Source organism: Macrobrachium nipponense, chromosome 26 (genome assembly GCF_015104395.2).
Source record: "Macrobrachium nipponense isolate FS-2020 chromosome 26, ASM1510439v2, whole genome shotgun sequence".
In the NCBI taxonomy this organism is placed as follows: Eukaryota; Metazoa; Arthropoda; class Malacostraca; order Decapoda; family Palaemonidae; genus Macrobrachium; species Macrobrachium nipponense.
The window spans coordinates 46100329-46114878 of NC_087215.1; the positions used below are offsets into that span (position 1 = coordinate 46100329).

At 36.8% G+C, this 14550-nt stretch overlaps 1 protein-coding gene across 7 annotated transcripts in view; it reads right to left on the reverse strand.

Annotated features, from left to right (window-relative positions):
* Positions 1-11576, reverse strand: part of LOC135200249 (menin-like) — a 143650-nt gene extending 132074 nt beyond the window's left edge. For 2 of the 7 annotated variants that reach the window (XM_064228713.1, XM_064228716.1), the window contains exon 1: positions 11406-11575. The gene's annotated coding sequence lies outside the window, so the exon portion shown is untranslated. Of the gene's footprint in view, positions 1-11405 lie in introns of all 7 variants that reach the window. The other 5 variants (XM_064228715.1, XM_064228717.1, XM_064228712.1 and 2 more) reach the window with 4 other exon arrangements.
* Between the last annotated feature and the right edge of the window lie 2974 nt (positions 11577-14550).

Consider the following 14550-nt stretch of genomic DNA (forward strand, 5'->3'; position numbering starts at 1 on the left):
ATAAGTTGTGTAGCTCATCTAACATCCTAAGGAGCAGGGTATTTGGTAAGCGATAGAGAATGTGTGAGTGACTGGACTCTTCCCTTTGCTTTTTTACCTTTCTCTCTTGTAGGGCAGAGGCAGGTAGTGAGTTGTCATGTGTTGGATGGATGAGTCATGCAGGCGAGTCCTCATGACATAGGCACCCTGCTTTTCATCTTTCAGTAGATTGTTTAGATGCACGTTCCCCTTTCTCTCTAGATAAAGGGAGAGAGGAATTGGCGATAGAACAAACCTGTTGGTTTTATTAGAAAGTTCTATTGTCTCCAACACAATTGGGTTCAACCTTAGCCTGTGTCATAGCCGTTGTACCATAACCTTCGATGGTCTTAGCTTGATTTCCCTTACCTGAGGGTACAATCAGGCATTTATCCTCTTTTTCGCTCACTTTCCTGTTATTTTTGAAAAGTGAGTAGGACAAGCTGATGCTTGGTGGATCATCAAGAAAGTACTTTTATCTTTACCTAGTCTTTTCCTTCTGAGTGTTTTATTTCTAAATTCATCCTGACTGTCCTCCACCAGTTGTTGTGGCAAACCTGGCAGATTTATTTTGCCTTACAAGGTGTGCTGGCCCCACTTGATGAACAGTTGCTTCCAGCACTTTTTTCAGTGACATATGGTCACGTTTATTTACACTTTCAACAAAATATCTTTTTAAAATAATGTAAATACTGTTCTTGATGGTATTGTTGTTTATTGTTCTGTTGAGTTTCACAATGTTACTGTTATTATGAGTTCATTTGTTAGTCTTGATACTGATTTTACGTTGTTAAACTCAATTCTTTTGGGAGCTAATCACAGTAAGGAAAATTGCACAGTACTTCGGGGCTAAAGGTAAAATTTTCTTGATCTCCAGAGTTGTACCTGTAACTACGATTTCATTTTTATCTGAGATTCTTGTAAGTAGTAACAAGTCAAAGGTTGAGATTTTAATCCTGGAGTTTGCTTGCCGTAGCTTTATTTATCGTCATAACATCCACGTGCGCAAGGCATGACTGTATACAAACAACCTATTCATTGTAAAAAAAATATTGGAGCATAGTTGCTATGTTCTTTGTTTTAAAATTTTCAGTAAGTTCTACAATGTTTACGTATTTGCTGTCAACCGCAATTCAAATATAGACAATTCTATACTCGTATTTGACTGTCTTCTGGGAAGGATTAGTATGGCTCAGTCACAGGATTCAAAATCTTCATTCATTATTTGTGGAGACTGATGCAAAGCACAGTGAATGGCTTAATTCAAATTCCACAAACCAACATGGCAGGTTTGCTCTTGAGTTCTGTGTATCCTCTGATTTTGCCCAGTTAATTGAGAACCCACAAACATTTCTGGTTATAGATTAGACCTCCAGCTATTGTCAAGTCCAAAGTCTGTGAATATATAAACACTTCTGATTATTGCACCACTAAGATGGACATATCTGTCAATCAGTATATTCCTAATGCCACCATTGGAAAAACTGTCAGGCTGAAATCTAGAGCCAATTAAGATCGCATTATTGAAGCTTATTAGCCACTTAAAATTTCAGATTGTATATTAGATCCTGATCTCAAGAAGAAGTTACATGAAATGTCGACGGCTATTTTAATCAGATATGTCCCTAGAAAGGTCATCAAATTTAGGACAAATGACCAACCATGGTTTGATGATAGAGGTAGAAGAGCCTACCATGACAAACAGACCAAATTTAACACAGGGAGTTGAAATTGTTCAAATGAAAATAACACCATTTTTGTCGAGTTTTGCTGTGCTTAGCATGCAGCCAATAATTCCTTTAAGAGGAAACTTGAAGGAATTTCTCAACCTTATCTGCAATGGACTAAACTGGCAAAATATATCTTTAAGTCATGCTAGTCTTCCATTCCACCACTACTAACAGATGATGGTAGATTGGTTACCAGCCCTAAGGAAAAGACTGAACTGCTTCATCGAGCTCTGAAGCTAAGCAATCAGCTGAAGATGTCTCTCTCCCTAATAATTTACATCCTGAACTCTTGCTTACAAAATTTGCATTTCACTCCAGGGATGTTAAGCATATTCTCGATTAGCAGGGGGTGGAAAAGATCTAGATGGTTTCTTCCCTTTGTTTTTTAAAAAAAACTTTTAGTGTGTTGTCTCCCAAGATTAGTAGATTCTATAGATTTTTGTCAATGTAGTATCTTTGCAGATGAGCATAAGCTTAGTAATACAGTGCCTGTTCCAAAGAGTGGCATAACTACAGACTGCAGCAACTACAGACCAACATCTTTTATCCCTGTGCTCTCCAAAGATGTCAAAAATAAAGTTATTTTTAAGCAACTAAATAAGTATGTGGAATTTAAATGATTGTTAGCAAATGGCCAAAATACATATAGGAAGCAGTTAGGTACCTGCAATGCTCTTTTAGAATTGGAAAGCCATTTGCAAAGGAACCTTGATAAGAGTTTTGAGTGTAGAGTAGTTCAAATGGATTTTAGTGCTTCTTTTGACTTAGTAAATCACATGACACTTATTTATAAACTCCAAAATCTTGGAGTGGGTAGATAGGTTTTAGGATTTCTCCAAAATTTCCTTATAGGTAGGCAGCAGCAAGATGATATGGACGGAATCTTTAGCAAACAAAACCTACTTTTTTTAGAGTATACAAGTGGCATGGTTGTTGGGCTAGAAAACAAGACTGTTCAGTATGCCGATGATGCAACACTTGTGGGTGTAGTATGTAATGTCTCCACTTATGAAAAATGAAGCTCCCCTCAGCTTCAGTCGGGACATGGACCATATCAATGAGGGGTGCACTTGGTGAGATATGAAGTTGAACTCCAGTAAAAGGAAAACACTGTTGATTAGCAGATCTCGTACTGATTTTCTACCCCATCTTCCCCTTCAGGTGGATGGAACTTTGCTGAATGAATCTGAAGTTTTAAGTATTCTAGGTGTAACTTTTGACTCACATCTTACTTTTTAAAAACATCTAATGAAAGTTTCAGCAAATGCCCCACGAAAGTTAGATATGTTTGTAACGCCTCATGTATTTATAGTAGTGATAAAATCAATGCAACCTGTTTTAGGCCCATTGTGCTTCCTTTACTAATACTATTCTATTGTGTGGAAGTCTGCTTCTGCCAAAGATTTACCTCTTTTAGATAGAGTGCTTCATGGTGGTGGATTTCTGTTTCCTAATAGCTGTAGTGATGACTTGGACCATCGACGGATGGTCTCTTGTATTTTAACAAAGATCTTTGACATTAATAACTGATCCCTGATCCCCTTTACCTGCCGAGAGCAACTAGATTCCCCAAACAGCAGCACCAATATGCAAATAAATGTGCTTCGCTGTCGAACTTCTTAGTTCCAGAGTCTCATTCCTCACACTGCACTGTTGGACTGGAAACTTCCTCCCAGAGGACATTGTTCAACCGGAACTTCAGAAGTTCAAACAGAGATGCAATGTATTATCACCTTAATACTATTCTCCTTGCATTTGGATATATTTTATCTATTTATCAGTTAATTACTTTATTCTTTTTAGTTAATAAGCGAGATCTCTACTTTCCGTATTTCCTTTTACTTTGTCATACCTAATGAATACCATTTACTTTGGAAGCTTGAATTCTATGTCAATGGCCCCTGTGGGATTCTTCTGTATGAATAGGTTTCTTCTTCTTCTGAATAATAATAATAATAATAATAATAATAATAATAATAATAATAATAATAATAATAATAATAATAATAATAATAATAATACATTGTTAACTGAAAAATTTACCCTCTTATACACTTCGTTTGTGTTCTGATTCACTGTTTGTTAACTGAACATTATTTCTTCTACTGGACTGTAAACAGAAAATTTTGCCATCTGATGCTCTGTAAACTGAATATTTTGCCATCCAATGCGCTGTAAACTTAACATTATCCCTTCTAATAAACTGAACATTTTAACTTGTATTGGCCTGTAAACTTGACTGTACACAGAATATTTTCCCTTCTACTGGACTGTAACTAAATATTTTGCCTTTTACTGGACATTGTGCCAATTATTGTACAGTACACTGTACATTACTCTTCTACTGGACTTCAATTTGAACATTTTTCCTTATAATGGACTATAAACTGAAACTTTTGCTTTCTACTGGACTATAAACCAAACATTATACATTCTGCTGGTCTATAGATTAATATTTTGTTTTCTACTGAGCTGCAAACTGGACATTTTACTTTCTATTGCACTGTAATGTGGATATTTTGCCTTCTACTATACTGTAAACTAAACATTTTGCTGGTAATAAGAATGTAAACTACTTAATTTTACATTCTACCGACCTGTAAACTAAATATTTTGCCACCTACTGCATTGTATACTGGATATTTTGCATCCTACTCTACTATAAATTTATTATTATTATTTGGTTTCTACTACTTTGTAAAGTAAACTTTTTGTTTTCTAATGGACTGGAAACTAAACAGCTTATCTTCTATTTGACAGTAAACGGAACGGTTTTTGTTCTACTGGAATGTAAACCTATAATTGTAGTTTCTATTGGACTTTGAATTAAACATTTAGCCTTTTGCTTGACCATAAATGGATATTTTGCCTTTACTGCATTGTACATTTGACAGTTTGCCATCGAATGTGCTGTAAACTGAACATTTTGTCATCTACTAAAATGTGAAGTGAACATTTTGCCTTCAACTGCACTGTAATTGAACATTTTTTCTTTTACTACACTGTAAACTGGGTATTGTCCCTTCACCCATGTTATAAATTGGAGATGTTACCTGAACATTTCGACTTTACTGTGCTGTACAGTGAACATTTTGCCTTCTACTGAATAAAAATGAACACCTTGTCTGAATAATTTACTTTCTGCTAGACTGCACCTGAACACATTTTACATGGCACTGCAAACTGAGATTTTACTTTCTACTGCACTGTAAGCTAGACAGTTTTCCATCTGCTGGACTGTAAACTGGATATTTTACCTTCTTTTGTATTTGTAAATTGGAAATGTTGCCATTAACATTTTCCCTCGCACTTCACTGTTAACTAGATAATTTGCTTTATACTGAACTATCAGGTGGGCATTTTGACATCTACTGCACTGTAAAGTTAAAATTTCAACCGAATTTTTTACAGTCTACTGCACAATATCCTGAGCATTTAGCCTTTTACCGCTCTGTAAACTGAACATTCTGCCTGGCCTCTACTGCTCTGTAATCTGAAGATTTTGTCTTTACTTTACTGTAAAAAGTTTTCTTTCTACTGCACTGTAATCTAAATATTTTGCATTCTACTTCTGTGTAAACCAAATATTTTGTCATTTACTGAGCCACAAACTGAACATTTTGTCTTCTATATCACTTAATACAGAACACTGCCTTGTAGGGCTCTGTAAAACAAACATTTTGCCTTCTGCTCTTATGCAAACTGGACATTTTCCTTTACTACACTGTAAACTGAACATTTTGACCCCACTAATTTGTATACTGAGCATAATCGCCTTATACTGAACTGTAAATGAACATTTTACATTCTACTGGACTGCAAACTGGACATTCTATTTCCTACTGCACTATAAACAAAACATTTTGCCTTCTACATGACTGTAAACTGAATAATTTCCCTGTTACTGGACTAAAACTGAATATTTGTTATTGCGGCCATACAAAATGGAAAATTTGACTTCTACTTCATTGAAAGCTGAATGTTTTGCATTCTGCTTTGGAATAAACTGAATATTTTGCCTACCAATGAGCTGCAAGGTTAACAATTTGCCCCCTACTGCTCTATAAATTTAACATTTTGCCTTCTACTGTTCTATAAATTTGACATTTTGCCTTTTATACACTTTAAACTGAGCATTTTGCCATATACTGAGTGGTAAACCGAACATTTTTCCTTCCTCTATGTAAACCAAACAGTTTGCCTTCTAATGTTTTGAAAAGCAAATATTCTGGCTTCTATTAATCTGTAAACTGAATAGTTTACCGGCTACTTCATTGTAAGCACAACATCTTTTCTTCTGATTCATTCTAAACAGAACAGTTCCCCTTCTACGTCACGACAAACCTAATGTTTTGTCTTCTACTGCACTGCAAAGAGAACATTTTGTCTTCTACATCTGTGTAAACAGAATACATTTCCTTCTACTGCTCTGTAAACTGAACGGTTTGCCTGAACTTCACGATCAACTGCACATTTTGCCTTCTACTTCACAAAAAATCGAACTTTTTTTTTTTTTTTATTAATGCTCTGTAAAATTTTCTTTATTCTACTGCACTGTAAACTCAACATTTTCACTTTTAATTCTTTGAAACCAAACATTTTGCTTTCTAAGTCTCTTAAACCAAATATTTTGCGTTTTAATTCTGTGAAACCAAACATTTTGCCTTTTAATTATCTGTAACCAAACATTTTGCCTTTTAATTATCTGCAACCAAACATTTTGCCTTTTAATTATCTGTAACCAAACATTTTGCCTTCTAATTATCTGAAACCAAACATTTTGCCCTCTACTGTCCAGTAAACTGAACATTTTGCCTTTAGCTGTGCTGTAAATTGAACATTTTACCTTCTACCACACTGTGGTCCGACATTTATTGCAATGTAAACTGATCGTTTTGCCTGTACTGCTATGTACACTTGATCATTTTGTCTCTTTAAGGAGAACATTTGTCCCTTCTAGCGTACTGTAAGCTGAAACTTTTGAACTTCTACTTCTGTGTAAATCAACCATTTTGCCTTCTTCTATGCTTCTCTGTAAACCGAGCATTCAGCCTTCTCTTGCTCTGTAATCTGGTTATTTTACATTCAACTGCTCTGTGAATTGAACATTTAAAACACCACTTCTTTGTAGACCCTGCATTTTGCGTTCTACTTCTCTGTAAACTGAACTTTTTACCTTCGACTACTCTGCAAACAGAACAATTTGCCTTCAAATGCTCCGTAAACTTAACATTTTACCTTCTATTGTGGTGTAAACTGAACATTTTGCCCTCTAATGCACTATAAATTAGACATTTTGCTTTCTACAGCACTGTAAACCAACCATTTAGTCCTCTACTGCTCTGTATACTGAAGAATTTGCCCTCTACTACTCTGTAAATTGAACATTTTACCCTCTGCACTATAAATTGGACAATTTGCCTTCTACTACTCTGTACAGAAGGCATTTGCCTTTTAATGTGCTTTAACAGACAATTTTATTTTCTACTGCATTAAAAATTAGACGTTTCGTCTTCTACTGCTATTGCCTTTTACTGCTCTGTAAACTGAACGTGTTACATATTGCCTTCGAATGCTCTCTAAGCTGAACAGTTTGCCTTCTATTGCAATGTAAGCTGTATATTTTGTCTTCTACTGCTCTGTAAATAAAGCAATATGGCTTCTACTGCTCTGTAAACTTAATATTTTGCATTTATTGCACTTAAACTGAACACTTTGCCTTTGGCTGGACGATAAGCAGAAAGCCTCATCCTAAATCACTGATTGAAACGGACAGCCATCCCAGATTCGAGATCAGAAATTCACTATTGCAAAAAGATCTCATTCTATCCTCCATTTCACAAGTAGATCTAACTGAGCAAATACATTAACGACAAGCATAATTAAACGTGGCTTGGAATGACTTTGAAGATCTACGAGTAGTATGTCAGAAGTAGGAATATTTTCTCGATCCCCGTGTAATTACCACGTCGTTGTAGAGAAGTTACTAGATCCTAATCAAGATGTTACATGGCAGGTCCTGTACCAAAGAAAACTGTTTTCATGATACTTTGTTTGAGACCTATATAAATAGCACACACACACACATCACACACACACACACTTACACATAATTAGTAAAAGATCTGGAAGAGAAAATCAGTCTATGGGTGCCAAAGTTGGAACGTATTAAGGGATTGCAAAGTCGTCTCTTTGAAAAACAACATTAATTGGAAAGAAAGAAAATGGACTGAAATATACCAAAGGAACTGGTCATAAAGTAACACGGAGGAAGGATTGGAAAGTGATTTTTACGAGATGTAAAAGTGGTCAAAGAGGTTTACTTAGGTCAGGGGTCGGCAACCTTTTGCAGAGGGCGGGCCAGACAGTTACGCATTCTTAAGAGGCGAGAAGGGCCATGATATCAAATTTACTCAAAAGATTGCTCAACGCCTTCAACTAGGTAAGAACTGTAGATAATTAATTAGTGTCCAGGTGTTAAGTTGGCGCCAGGAATGACATCCCTCGCTGGCTGGACGTGGCCCGCGAGCCGGAGGTTGCCGACCCGTGTTTAGGTCAAACGATAGATCAGAAAAGTTTTGAGATGCTTGTCACGTGCAGAAGATAGAGATGATGTGTAAGTGAAGAGTGTATGATCCGAGAGAGAGAGAGAGAGAGAGAGAGAGAGAGAGAGAGAGAGAGAGAGAGAGAGAGATGACTAAACGGTGTGGTAATGTCGTACGTGAACTAAGCGTTTTCAATCCTGTGCGACTCCTACCAAGAGGCAACAGTGGAAGCTTGTATTTTTAAAAGCACATTCGAATGCAAATTCTCATTGTGATTTAAAAAAATGGCTTTCCAAACCGAAAAACTATTTTAAATGTTCCCGCCAATAGATACATCGTCACAGCATCAGCATTGATAGCCTCAGCGCATTTACTGTCAACTGATCTTTTCTAATTTAATTGGCTGCAGCAATGGAATTGTAGCCATTCTTTTTTTTTTCCTGCTCTTTTGGAAATCGTGGATACTTAGTAATCTGCCCAATAAGAACCGCTTTGAAATGATCAGGACTGCAGGTTTAAACAAAGAAGAACCAGACAGGCGAAAGAGAGGGAAAGAACAAGAAGAAAAAACCTGTTGGTCGACGCAGAAAACTGCAATTCTCACCGATGGGCGAGAGGTCGTCGCTCGTGTTACGTAAGAAGCACGTCTCTCACACTCATACATGGCTCTTCGCTCGTCAGGAGACCGCCGTTTCCGGCTTTGTCATTATCGATCAAAAAGAAATATTTCTCATTTTCACGTCCATACACTCAGCGATGTCTTTGGAAAACAAGGAATAAAGCAAAAGGGTGGAGAAAGAAAGCTTGGTGTTCGATAGAACAAGGCGACTAATCGACTGATACCCCACCCTCCACCTCCACCTCCAAAGCCTGCGCCCTTTGGTTATTTCCAAGAATCACTTCCTCTTCTTCTTCTTCATAAGGTTCCTGGAAGCGCATTTTCAACGGCTAACCTATTTCCTATTCATTTCTTTCACCTAATGCGAGTTCCCTCGCTGAACGAGACTTCGATATCATTATCAAACGTTGCCATTTTTATCAGCTAGGCCATCCGGAACGATAATTAGTTTTATTAAGACGATGCCATCACAGTGAAAAGGCTGCTTTTTAATTTCATCCAAAATGTAAGTTGTCTAAAGTGACTCTTCTCAATGTGAGATATATTGGAGTTAACTTGATTGTCTCTCCAAAACAGCTGTACCTACTGTCAATTTCAACCGATCTTGGGACTTCTCACTCCTTGGTTAATAAGGTATATATATATATATATATATATATATATATATATATATATATATATATATATATATATATCATATTGGCACTCTGAGACGGAGATAGCTACTTCAAAAATGATTAAGATCATGACTGAGTATATTTTGCAGACGTTACAATTAGACTTCACATCACCTTCCTGTGATTTCGGCGGTTAACATTAAAATATAGCAGCTTTCTGTAGCCATTATGAAATAATCGTTGCAAAATGTTGGCATTTCCAAAATCATGTTTCCTGACACTAGTATGACCAGGTTAGAAGGATTTTCATGAGAATGAGAAAAATTGCAGTCTGCAGACAGTCAGGCCTCAATGCACTCAAGTAGACTCATAGCGAATTCAGACATTAACAACTATGTAAAGTAGACTCATAGCAAATTCAGACATTAACAACTATGTATGACAAGTGCATTTAATATATTTCCCCTACAATACTGCTTCAACTAAGTGACTGTTAATGTGTACTCGTAGATTATTCTACTGTGTCCAACTGATCGGGTGATCACTATGCTTGTACTCACACGTCTCATGACGTCATCAATGGATACAAAGCAGTAACAGATAAAGACTATAAACACATCAACATCCGAACAATGACGTCATATTACGAACGGATAGTGGCGTTTTATTTAGCCTAAGTGAAGATTGCGAAATTCAGCAAAATAATAAATAAATCAACACGTTAATTCAATCCAATCATTGGAAGACAAACGCACACACGCATAACACCTAACAATTTAGCGGGGCGAAGAGCTGAAGTGTTTGTGCCTCTGGCCACTTGATATTTCGGCTACAGACCAGAAGAGGGAAAACAAAACACATAAAAACTCTTTGCTTGTTTTTAGAGAAATACCTCGCTCGCTCTCTCTCTCTCTCTCTCTCTCTCACATACAAACATATCAGCATTCATATAAATTCACGCATATTGTCTTTGCTGTGTAGCTCGGAGTAATTTTTATAACTAATACCTACATACGCTTTCTCTCTCTCTTGGAAAGTGAATGTAGTACCATTCTTACAGTGAAACTTTCAATGAACATATGATCACGTTTGGTGGTGATTCTCACTTTTTCGACATTCCAGATTTTATTTCACTAGTTAGACTAGGTTTGGAGTTGCTCGTATCCGTTTGTTGGTTTTGAACTTCACATGTAGGCGAGAGAGAGAGAGAGAGAGAGAGAGAGAGAGAGAGAGAGAGAGAGAGATCCGCTCGTTTTATCTTTTATCAAACGCAAGCAAACTCCCCCTGAAGTATCTAGAAACACGTCCAGAGGAACAATAAGTTCGACCCTAATCCGCAACGTTTATGCTTCAAAATATTTACTATTTGACGCACGTACTCACTCTATCCACACGTGTGTGTGTCTATTATATATATATATATATATATATATATATATATATATATATATATATATATATATATATATATATATATATATATATATATATATATATATATATATATATACACAGAGTTACGGAGCCGCATCATATATTACATCGCTTCTGGTGAATTGTTTTGATGCGTCATAATTAAAATCAATACGCGTATTCAAACATGTAATACTACGTAGGTACCACTTGGAAGCTGAAAATTAAATAACAGCCCTTAACTATTTAATTCTCTCAACGTGACCACCGCCCGCCCCGTTTCGAATAATATCCGATCACGATAATGGCGTTTACGTAACCACGAGAGAGAGAGAGAGAGAGAGAGAGAGAGAGAGAGAGAGAGAGAGAGAGGGTTTTTATAAGAGTGCACAATCGCGTGGGTGCAACGCGGACTCGGTAAAGCGTCAATGTTCTCGATCGCCCAACCGCTTTAACTTCTCACCTGATTTGCGGCGAAAGTGTGTCATGACACTTTTCGGCGACGGTGACAGATCCACTACGAGATGTTACTACAGTCATTTGCAGGCGATTCGCATCGCAGGGAATCTTTCGTGGTGAAATCCAGCGCAAAACAAGGGGAGCTTTCGGCCACGTGTAGGGAGATACTCGCGAGAGCAGAACGGGCTTTATAATAGGGGCGCCGAGTGGCGCAGTACGGTTGCGCCTCCCTATCCCATTTCGTCATCTTATTTCTCATGCTCTAATTATTCGATTTTTGCGTCACACTGCTGGTTATGTATATTATACGAGGGTAAATCCTTCTCTGCTGCATTCGGTAATGCAAAAAGCGCCGATTAAAGGTGAAGAGAGGCAACAAAGAGTGTAAGTAATTTGTATATAGGGTAGTGCTTAGGGGTTGTCGTACTGCGTCACCTACTCCACGCAATCGCAGTCTCACAACCTAAAGACGCCCCCGTGGATGCATGTACGAACGAACACTCGCGCGCACAGTCACACACAACATGCAAATAACATAATAACACAAAGCGCGAATTATTTTATTTTCGTTAACAACATCAACACGCATTTGAAACCAAACCATCTTCCATCGATGAAATAAAAGAAAAAGAAATATAGACATGGCGGACATCGGCCCAGTAAGAGCCGGTGGCTGTTTTTCTTGATTATGAACAGGGCTAAAAATCCCGTAGGTGGGAAAACAGGGCAAATTTCCCGGTGAGTCACTACGTTTTATCGACGTAGCTACTTCGTTTTAACTTCTCCAGGCTTGACATGAGTCACCAGGCTGGCTAGGCAATTAGATAGAGACGAAACATTTAGTCAAATTGATTTTGTTGATAGAGATATTTTGTTTTTTAGTGAAATTACAAACATAGCTAAGAATAATATAGACTATTGGCATTAAAGAATTAAGATTAGATTAGGTCTGTTTAGGTTAAATGCATTGACCGGTATCGAGTTTTCTACAGACTGGGTTTGTTTTATAGACCTATGCCTATAAGTTATTTCACTGATTATTGACGTTTGTTTTCTGATAACTGAATTTTGGAGAATTTTCATCTCATGTTCTTGTTCAATATTTGAATGCTAAGAGCATTGGATTTATTTCTTGCATCATCAAGAACGTAAAAACCATACGCATCTCTCTCTCTCTCTCTCTCTCTCTCTCTCACACACACACACACAAACATATAATACATATATGTATATATATATATATATATATATATATATATATATATATATATATATATGTGTGTGTGTGTGTGTGTGTGTGTGTGTATACATAGTAGATATATTAAGTCATAACTTGCCCATCTAACTAAATTGCTATACCTGTGCATGGTATAGGATCAAAGATACTGTAGAGTGCACATGTAACCAAGCTAGAGTAATTTCAGTGTTAAGGACAATAGTATACTATCGACTTGATATTCAAAATTCGTGTCGCGAACGTGGGCTTATTTAGAAGTTTATTATAGCGAAGGGTGTTGAGAGTGTATGCCGATGATGGTAATTTATTGATGGCAAAAAGAAAAAGGTTGAAAATAAATTCATCATGTAGAAAGACTGAAAGAAATGGCTGGGTGAATTCAGTGTACTTTCAGTCTATCAGCACGTCTTTAGGGATAAGGATGCTAGATCTAGGACATATATATCTGGCTAATAGTACTACTACGTAACTACCTTTAAACGCCCTAAAATAATGCACAGGATATTTCATTTTGTTTTTCTCCGCCTTCTCTCCTTTTCTAAACACGATTTCAGTTGAATTCAACTTTCATATCGCATGAGCTTTGGACACCTCGCGAAAGAATTATCGACCGTCCAGAAAAATCCTGGTCCAGGAATTCCAGTGAGTGACGTGAATTATGAAAAGCGATTCGAACACACGTGGTGCGAACAGAAGCCGCCCGCTTATGTTCTCGGACATGGCATTTGGAAGCTTGAGTTAGGCCGATAAGCTTTGATAAATAAACAAAAACCCATTTCTGTTTTGGTACTAATCCTTTTTTTCGCTCCAACCCTTTAAGTCCTGCATGCAAGACCAAATCTTATTTCGAGTTTTACAATACGAAAAGATGCAGAAATGAAGATTTCGAGTTTTACTATACGAAAAGATACAGAAATGATGATTCCTTTTGCATGAAAAATGTTTGTCGTTCTAAAAATAAATAAATAAATAAATAAAAACAGCAATTCGCAAGGAAGAGGTCTTTGTGTAAATGAAACTAATTTTGACAGACCAGCAGGAGGAGGGTTGAGGTTCGCTTACAAGAGCAAATGAGTCTGGTGATTTTAAAACTGAAATAAAGTGAGATTTTTGTTATTAAATTTCTCTCACACACTGGAAAATAGTATTATTGACAAAAATGACAGAAAATAACAACGATGGGCATAAACAATATTGATTGAATGCTTGTTGAATATCAGAAATATGGTCTGTTGCAAGACATTTAAAGAGGATTTGGAATTAAATTTTTGTTGGGGGAGGGGTGGTGGGTTGGGGTGGGGGATGTTATGGGAGGGAAGGAGAGCGGGTGAGGGAGAGGCGGTTTCTATCAGTTCAAAGTTAGCCTGCGTGAAAGCGTCACACGCCTGGCTGTAGGAGAATTCATTTCCTATCTTTTTCTTTTTGAAAATAAAAGTCATCAATATCAAAATATATATATCTATATCTAAATAATAATGTTTACGTATAGGAACTGCTATGTAGTAGTTCGGTGGTCGTCCACCAGGGAGGTAACTGTGCAAATTGAACTTGGTCTTAAGTAGTACATAGTGAATTTTTTTTTACCCTGAATTCTTAATGAGTAAGTGTTTAGTGAAGGTTTAGTGAGTGTTTAGGGTTTAGTGAGTAAGTATTCAGTGAAGGTTTAGGAAGTGTTTAGGGTTTACTGAATGTTTATTGGGTACCTAAGTATTCAAAGAAAGTTTAGTGACTGTTATGTGAATGTTTTGTGAATGTTAGTGTTGAGTGAATGTTTGCTGAGAGAATAGTGAATGCTAAGTGACTGTTCAGTATTTAATGAGTGTTTACAGGTTTAACGGCCATTTGAGGTTTAGTGAGTATTTATTTTAACGAGTGTTTATGGTTTAGTAAGTGAAATGTATAGTGAATGCTT